The 9207-nt window shown below is 37.7% G+C and overlaps 1 protein-coding gene across 1 annotated transcript in view; it reads left to right on the top strand.

The window, feature by feature from the left end:
- Positions 1–437: 437 nt before the first annotated feature.
- The window catches only part of LOC311615831 (zinc finger X-chromosomal protein-like), a 33222-nt gene continuing 24452 nt past the window's right edge, over positions 438–9207 (top strand). Inside the window, exon 1 of the mRNA XM_084871264.1 lies at positions 438–539. The gene's annotated coding sequence lies outside the window, so the exon portion shown is untranslated. The remainder of the gene's footprint in view (positions 540–9207) is intronic.

Here is a 9207-nt window from a genome sequence, read left to right as displayed (position 1 = left end):
GAAGAAAAAACATTTATTGGGGGTGGGGGTAGAAGGTGGAGTGCCTATAAACAACTTCCTCAGTCAGGAAGGGCGTCTTTGGTCTCCCGTGATGGCACCGGAAGGTGGCGGCCGGGGCCTACTCGGGGGTGCCCTAGTAGGGTCCCACCTGAGAGGACTTTATGCTAAGGCCTTGTGGCGTTGGCGCCAGTATCTCAGCGGGCGGAAGCGCGGAAGAGGAAAAAACGTCCGACAGAGATTCCAGCTTCCGGAAACCCCAAAGCAGCGAGGCCCCTGGGTTCGCAGTCGCGAGACCCTGGAGGTGCCCTAGAACCTGGTGGGCGGAAGGGGCCCATCTACCCTTCCGCACTTCCCCAGGTCTGTCTCCAGGGCAGTGACGTTCCGTGCTGACGGCACGACTGTTGCCCGGGAGCTGAACCATTTTTTTTTGTCAGCTCTGAACTCGGCTCCTCCTTTCTTCCTCCGCCTGCTCCACCAGCGGAAAGACAGGCCGGTACTCCTGAGCTGCCACTGACGGCTACCATCGGTATCCGGGTTGGGTGAGTTCCGGATACCGCCGCGGCCGCAAGGCCTAGCGTGTGCTGCGGCCTGGTCCCGGCCTGGTCCCGGCCTGGTCCCCGCCTGGTCCCCGCCTGGTCCCGGCCTGGTCCCGGCCTGGTCCCGGCCTGGTCCCGGCCTGGTCCCGGCCTGGTCCCGGCCTGGTCGGCGGCCCCCAAAATGCCATAGCGATAGGCAGAACAGCGAGGCGCGGGGCACCAAGCGGCTCGAGGAGGCCGCGGTTAGGCCCGGGGAATATTCTGGCTGCCCCGAACTATGGCGGAAATGTGCTCCGTAAACAGGCAGTGGTTGAGGGGGTGGCTCTGGGCTGGGAGAGGCCTTGGATCGGACAAGGCTCGAGATGAAGGCCTCAGGCCTGTCAAACGGATTTTCACTTTGTGTATAGACGGCGGAGCGGGGGAGGGAGGAGTCGCGGGGGACGGAGGGCAGGGGGGCGTGGTACAATATGGTGTCGTCGGTTCTGCGTCTGCTTCGGGACGATTGAGAGTGGGAGGGGGCGCCATCTTGAAGGCGGTATCGGAATCGTGAAAATTGCACCGCAGTAGGTCGGGAGAGGCCAGATAGCGGGCGGCGGCGGCAGTTATGGTACTGCAGCATGCGCGCGAACGGGGCGTGGCTCGCTTCCCACCGCAGCCATTGCCCTCGCTGCAGCTATGGGTCCTTGGCGCTTGGCGGTAGTGCCACCTTCTTGATCGCGTACTGCCGTGACTGATAGTTGCTTCAACTGCATTTTAACTGAGTTGCGGCAGCACTACGAATCCTGTGCTTTTCCCTCGTGGAAAGGTCGGAGCTCCTGGTAAACCAGAAATCTGGGCTCACTAAGGCAAATGAAACCCCAAGAAATTTCATTCATTTTACTTAAGGAGAGTGATTCGTGGCTATTAGGGCGTCCTCCGTGCTGTTGCTTTTCTAGCAGTTGCCTCACAATGTATTAAAATAAAAACAGTTGTACTTGTGGAAAAAGTTAACACCACCATTGTTTAATAGGGCATCAAATTGGAGATTGCAAGCTCGAAAGCTGAGTAATATTTGAATACTACTTTTTTTAATTAGAAAACTTTATGAAAGCCTGTGCTCAAGTTAGTGATGATTTTATGAGACATAAAAAGGGATTTTTTCTTGGGAAGTGCGACAAAATGCATTCTTACCGGTTAGTGAATCCAAGTACTGTTTAGATTTTCTCTTACTTACAATTCCCTTCCATTAAAGTAGTTTAGATTTCGTGCTAATCAGCTTTTCTGGTAAACTTAGGAAATCAGAACAGGATGTATGTAGTGTTGAGAGATTGAAGAGGTTTTTGAAATGTACTTCAGGTGGCTGATATTTGGAGCATCGGAAAGGATTAAATGATTCGTTCCTGAAGTGTAATTTGGGAAATTAACAGAAAGATGATTATGAGTTTGTTACACAGACTGGGCATTTAAACTTCTTCCGAACATAACAAATGTTTACTTTGGCTGGACTGGAAGTAGTAGAAATTTGGCTAGAAAAAATCAGATGATGAATATAGCTAAGTGATGGAACACCTGAGCGATGCTTCAAATTCATTTAGCAGTACTGGCTTTACTTGTTGGGAAAGTTTCAAAATTGACAAATAATGACTAGTGTGTTCATCAATTTTATATTACTAGAAAAATACCAAGAATGTTGCTACTTTTTGTCTCCTTTTCAGCTATATGGTAAATACAAACAGCAGTAAACTTGCTCAGAAAGTTTTCCCCTAGTGAACAAAGTTTTACTTATCTCAGTTGAAAATTAGAAATAATTTAGGACAGTTTGAATATTGCCTTATGCAAACCTTCTTTGCCCTGGTGAAAATTTCTTCCACGTGAAAATAATATTTTTATTTCTCATCACTAAGCCAGGCTTTAAAGATCATGTTTTGGTTAATATATGAATGTTCTAGATGCAGAAGTTCCGGAGAACATGTACCACAATGCTTGTTTCTTAGGATTTTACAATATATAAAACAACTCTCCTTTTCCTAAAGTGCAACAGATCTTAGCAGTGAAGCTATTTGAGAGAGATCATGTTTATCAGGAAAGGCTATGATTAGGAAAGTCTAAGAAACTAGGTTGTAGAAAACATACTAGAAGTTGCAAAAATGCACTTTATTTTTTGAGATATAAAGAGTAAACATAAACTGTAGAAGTAGTTGCTTTATATCTTGACAGCTGGGAAAGACACAGAAGAGTACTAAAGAAGAATTTTATGCTGCACAGTACAGCAGCAGCAGATGTTCCAGTATAACAACAATGGAGGGTCAAGATTAAGAGTAAGTTACACTTAAGTGTACAATTAAGACCAGTAAGTGTATAATTTAAAGAATTTCCATAGGAAACTGTTAAATATAAAATATTTTGCTTAAGGGATAAACCTTGATGATCTGGAAAACAAATAGGTAGACTATTAGCCAACTAAGATAAAGAGGTGTTAATTCATGTGTGTTTTTTATATAGTTGTAACTTTCCTATAAAAAAAATTGTGTTTTTTGTAATGCTTATTCTCTGACCCTATTTACATTTGTATTTTCCCTAGTCACAATAGTTACAACATATTTGTAATTGTTGTACACCAGCAATTACAAAACATTATTATTCTCTTAAACTCAACCCTATTCTTTGAACTTCTTTAACCTCATAAATTACTATTTTACTTAACTGGGAAATGTAAATGATTATCTGATATAAACTTTTGATCCCTATACTTTCCCTCTATTTCTGCCTTGGCTTTTCTTAATTTTTTATTTTGCTGGAAGAAGAATGCCCTCTTCCTAGGTACTCTGCCTTATACTCAGTGACTCAGTTTTCTCCCTTTTAACTATTCATTGTTAACCTAATAAGAATCTTATCTGTCTTGTATTTCTTTTAATCTGTTTTATTTCTTTTTATTCCACTTATTTCTAAATTCATTATTTTACAAATTGAAGATATTCCACAGTTAATTGGTGTGCCCCATAAAAGTGTTTTGGTTTCAGAAAATCTGTGCCCTGTCAGCTATGGTTCTTTTTATTACCTAAATAGGGGCACTCCTTAGAAGTCAGTACTGTTGCCCCTTTTCTCCAATTTTCTTCTCTGGCTTCAGTGTCCTATTAAGCCTACATTTTGTCTCAAGTGTCTTAGCTAGCATTTCCAGTCACCTACTGGACAATTACCCTTCTTGACTCCAACAACTATTCTTAACTCCTCAGTATTGCTGAAATTTATTTGGCATATAGTAGGTGTCCATAATATTTATTGAAAATCTATTTCTCCATAAAGTCCATGAAGCAACTCTGCATCTTGGTTTCTTTTTGTTCATAAAATTCCCTAGGTGTATTCTTTCTTCTGTCACATAGAAGCAATGTAGACCTGTTTTTAGTTTAGCATTAAATCTGTTATTGTCTATCTCTAAGTTTATAATTTGTCTTTTCTAAATTTTGAAGGTTCTAATTGTGTAGACAGTTTCTCATTCTGCTTGTCCCCATAGAAAAATAATCTGGAACAGAAACTGTTTTATATTAATTGAGTACATAGATTTATGTAGAATTGAATAGCTTTCCAGTTGAAGTTAAGTACCTAAACAGATACTGTTTTTGATAGAAAATATAAATATTAAAGCACATTACATAAATTAAGAAGGCACCATGTGAAAATGGAAGGTCAGGAATAATTCCCTCCCATAAACCTGATAAAAAAGGCTCATTTTTACCAAATTATTTTTTAAAAACCAATATTTTATGAATACATATCTCATTATTACCGTGTTTCCTCGAAAATAAGACATCCTCCGAATATAAGACCTAGTTACAAGTTTCCTTCTGAGTGAAATATAAGGCATCCCACCTGAAAATAAGGTCCCCCCTAGGCTAAACATGAGAGATTTGGTCCACTGATTCTGAAAGAAATGGAGTCACAAGAAATTCACCAGGAAACTCAGGAATTGGATTGATATGATGATGCTCCAGAAGATGATGACATGATTGTCATTGAATAAATGAGTAAATTCTTGATAGTGTAGGATTCTCAGTTTGTCTGGTTTGTGTTGACAACTACCGTACTACTGTACCGTATACAGGTAATAAATTTCCTTTATTTTCATTTAACAATAAATGTGTACCGTATTCTTCTTCATGGAAAAAGAAAACATCCCCTGAAAATAAGATCTAGTGCATCTTTGGGAGCAAAAATTAATATAAAATTATTATTTTCAGGAAAACAGGGTATATAGCATAACATAAAAAGTTATTATTACTAGGTTATTACTAGTAATTAACTGCTTCATTGACAGGAATTTTAATTAAAGGGAAGAACATACTAAAGAACCTGAAGTCTTGAAGGCTTTTTAAAAATAGAGTAACACAGTTAACAATATAGTAATACTTAAATTATGAAATGTTTTAAAATCATTGAAAAAAGTAAATACCTTTTAGACAGGACAATATAACACTTTATTTTAAAGAAATGAAATCCAGCAGGTAAAGGGTATCAAATCTATCCCAGTTCTTTTTCTCCCTAGAAGTAACAAGTGTCAGGTTTGTGTTATCTGTTGAGGGGCTGAACCCTTAGTTCAAAATAAGATCACCGGAGGTGATGATTGATTTAAAAAAAGCAGGCAAGGATTTATTGAACTGGGCGAGAGAGCACCGCACACAGGTAGAATCCACAAGACCGCCCCATTGCAGGTGTAGGCAATCCTTTTAAAGGTCTAAACCACAAAAATTTTCTGTTCTAAATTCTAAATTCTAAATGCTGGACATTGGAATGTGGCCCTCTCTTGTGAAAGCAGATAATACAGAAGCAGAGGTGAGCGGTTAATCTCTAAAGGTTATCTACAGTTTTGACTACTGATGCTTCTGAGTCTGTGGGAATTAATCTCCTGTGGTCCTGCTCCACAGGCACAGGAAAACTGCCTTAGGTGGCAACTTCCCTATTGTTTCAGCAACTAAGCGAGTGCCGAAGCCAGAATAGCAGGGTTAAAATTCAAACAGCAGTTTTTACCTAAGTAAAAACCATATTTCAATCAAAACCTATTTTTGTTTTATTTTTATAGAAAAGATTTCACATTAAATGTGTCATGTTATATATTTTACATTCAACAATGGGATTTCCCAGGGAGTTCATGTTAGTTTTCAGAGTCTGTCAATTTTAAGATGATGACTATTCCAACTGAAATAGAGGTAGGTTTTAGGTAAAAGTATTTTCAGAGAATTTTAAAACAGATAACAATAGGGCTTCTTCATTGAATCTTCAGGTTTTGTTTCCAGGTTAATTCTGCTTATTTGACTTCATATTGCTGTACCGATATGGACAATTTCTGTTAAATCAGTTAAATAATCAAACCACACACTTGCATCTTTTTCACAGTTGTGTGGTGCCTCTTTGGAGTATGTATAGTCAATTTAGGAACATAATTTTATTCTAATAGTTGGAGGGAATTGTCAGTTCTATCCCAAAAAGTTACTAAAATAAGGGGTCATCTTTGAAGTGCAAAAACTTTTTTTTGCCATATTTGATTGTTTAGTGGTGAAATAGAGGATTAAATAATTTGTTGAATGCATTATTGAACAATGTTTGTTTTGGTAAAAATAACATATGTAGGCATTTCTTTAAGGCTGGACTTTTGCATCTGAAGGTTTTGAATTAATAGGTGACTACAGAAAAAGTCTTAGAGTGCAACTCAGCAGTTAATGGTAGTTTTCACTTGAGCTTTTCTTTATTTCTTGCCAGGATTTAGCTCTCTGTAGCATATTTGGTTAGCTGTAGTAACTGGTGGCTCTTAGGAAATCAAGGCTCTGGTATCACTAGCATCTTTCTACATATATAAATATCTCTGCAGGTAGGTATCGACTGTATTTATTGATTTCATTTATGACAGATGAATTAGGCATAACTTTGTTTTAGAAACCTCACCTTCAAGGAAATTTCAGGATGTGAAATGCCAAAATAAAAGTGTTAAGGAAACACAAAAGCTTATTTGATGAATGATATGTTGTCATTTAGGTGGCAAAATTGGATAATTGCAAAGCAAGTATGTTATGTTAGCTTGTGTTTATATTGTATCCCTAAGTAATGGGGAAGTGTTGAAGTTATCTCAGCAGCTGTGTAATGATCAAAGTAGTATTTCAAGAGAATTACTTTTCCTGTAGGTTGCAGGAATGCTTTTATACTTTGGTAGCAATCCTTTCTAGTCTTTTTCTTTTTCTTTTTCTTTTTCTTTCTTTTCTTTTTTCTCTTTTTTTTTTGTGTGTGTGTGTGTTTGTGTGTATGTGTGTATATCTATTGGAGAGGAAGAAAGAAGCAAGGCCATTTGAGGGATTATTTTCTTCCCCAGGTATCAGGGTATGAGCTGAGATGTAATAGTGACCATGGGGATAAAAGAAAGGAACGGATAATTATTAATTTGGGAAAAAGAATGAATAAGATTGACATCTTAAACTGACAGGGATAAAGAAAAAGCCATAGTGATTATTTTCTAGAGAGGCTGGGTTTTATTCAGATGAAAATAATCAGACAAGCTTCTGCTGGTAGTGATAGATTCCATGCTGAATTTGTCAATTTGGGGTATCATTTTTTTGTAAGTGGTAGTTGAAGCCATGGGAATAAAAACTAACAGAAGAAAAGATGGCTGAATGCACAATTCTAAGCAAGGCTGCAGTAAATATAGGAGGACTGTGGGGAAAAATTACCATATTAATAAAAAAAAGACAATTTCAAAATTATATCTCAAACTCTAAAAGAGAAGCAGATGAGGATGAAGAAGAGGTTATTATACATGTTAAACTCTATCCCTTGCTTTATTGAAATATGAATGTCAATATTAAGTTTAAGGTGTATGACTAAATGACTTGTTACTTGCAGATATTGTAAAACGATACCACAGTAGTGTTAGCACTTCATGTCATCATTTCATCAGTTTTTTATTTGTGGTAAGAACCTTAAGGTTTACTGTTAGCAACTTTCCAATATCTAATATGGTATTGATACTATAGTGGTCACTCTAGCTATTAGATTCTCAGAACTTACTCATCTTTTAGCTGGAAGTTTGTACTCTTTGACCAACAGCTTTTCATTTCCTTCCTTTTTCCCTCTCTCTGAAAAACAATAGCAAAAATATCCTCTGTTGAGGATTTTAAAAAAAGAAGCATATAATTGGTGTGTGTGTTTTTTTAATCATCCATCCTGCCACTCTTATGTCTTTTGACTAAAAAAATCATTTATTTTTATAGTAGTTATTATTATTGATATCTATGGACTTACTAATGTCATCTTAACTGTTGTCTGGATTTTTTAATAATTCCCTATTTCTCTTTTGTTCCTTTTTGGTGGAAACTGATTATTTTCATTAGTACTGTTATTGTGTGCTTTAATCCCCTGTTTTATAATTACTGTAAGTTTTTGCTTTGTGTTTACCATGATACTTAACAGAAGTCATATTATATATATATTAGTATGAATTAAGCTGATAATGATTTTGCAAACACTTCATTTTGCTGTCAGTGTTACATTTTATGTTTTAGACAGCTTACTTTTTTTATGTTGTGTATCTGTTGTGGGGTCGAACCCTGGGTTCAAAATAAGACCACCGAAGGCTGATAATTTATTTAAAAAAAAGCAAACAAGGATTTATTGACTGGCCAGGGCAGCCGCAAGAGCACCACACGCAGGTGGACTCCAAACGGCTGCGAGGCTTTAGGGTCAGGTACAATAGTTATTTTTAAAGGTTCTGAGAAGGAAAACCCCCATTCTACAACAAACTGTTGTTTGGAATTTTCTGCTGTTCTTCCTAGATAAAATGTTGCTTTCTAGTTTGCTTTAGCCCGTTTGAAGAATGATGAAGATACACTTAGCTGTCTGACCTTGCAGGCCAGAGACCAGATATACCCACAGTCTCAATACCATGCCAGGTGCATTTTTCTTTAATTGGATAGAACAGCATTGTTTTCGAGGCCAGCATCGAGATAACCACTAAGTCCACATAGGGCTGGCTCTTTAATGAAAAAGAAAGTTCTGCCTGTAACCTTGCCCAGAACTTGAACTCATCCTCCCTAAGCCCATTGCGCGATGAACAAAGCAAGTAAGTGAAGGTCGAAATCAGAATAGTAGGGTTAAAATTCAAACAGTAGTTTTTACCCAAGTATGATTGCTACCATATTTCAGTATCCACTAGTATTGGATTATTCTGACTTAGACTATACATCTATTTTTACCAATGTACTTCGTATTTTTGTATATTTTCATGCAACTAATTAGCTATTTTGAATTTAATCATTATTGTAAGACAGGTGTAGTGACAGTTAACTCCCTCAGTTTTTATTTGTAAAGTCTTTATCTTCACTTTTGAAGGACAAATTCACCAACCAGATATTCTTGCTTGGTACTACTGTTTTTCTTTCAGCATTTTGTGTCTCTCCAACATTGAAGTATTTCTGCTAAGAAATCTACTAATAGCTTAATGGTTGTTGGTTCCCTTGTATGCGAAAAATATTCTCTCTTGCTGTTTTTAAAATTATTTCTTTAATTTTTGACAGCTTTATTCTAATGTGTCTTGGAAAATATTGTTTTGGGTTTAAATTTTGTGAAAATTTTTGACATAAACTTGACAGTCCAAATCTTCATAATTTTGGAAAGTTCTCAGGCATTTTGTCTTTAAATAAGCTTTCTGCCCCTT

Source organism: Pipistrellus hanaki, assembly GCF_964339955.1.
Source record: "Pipistrellus hanaki genome assembly, chromosome: Y".
In the NCBI taxonomy this organism is placed as follows: domain Eukaryota; kingdom Metazoa; phylum Chordata; class Mammalia; order Chiroptera; family Vespertilionidae; genus Pipistrellus; species Pipistrellus hanaki.
This window is presented reverse-complemented; position numbering and strand designations above follow the sequence as displayed.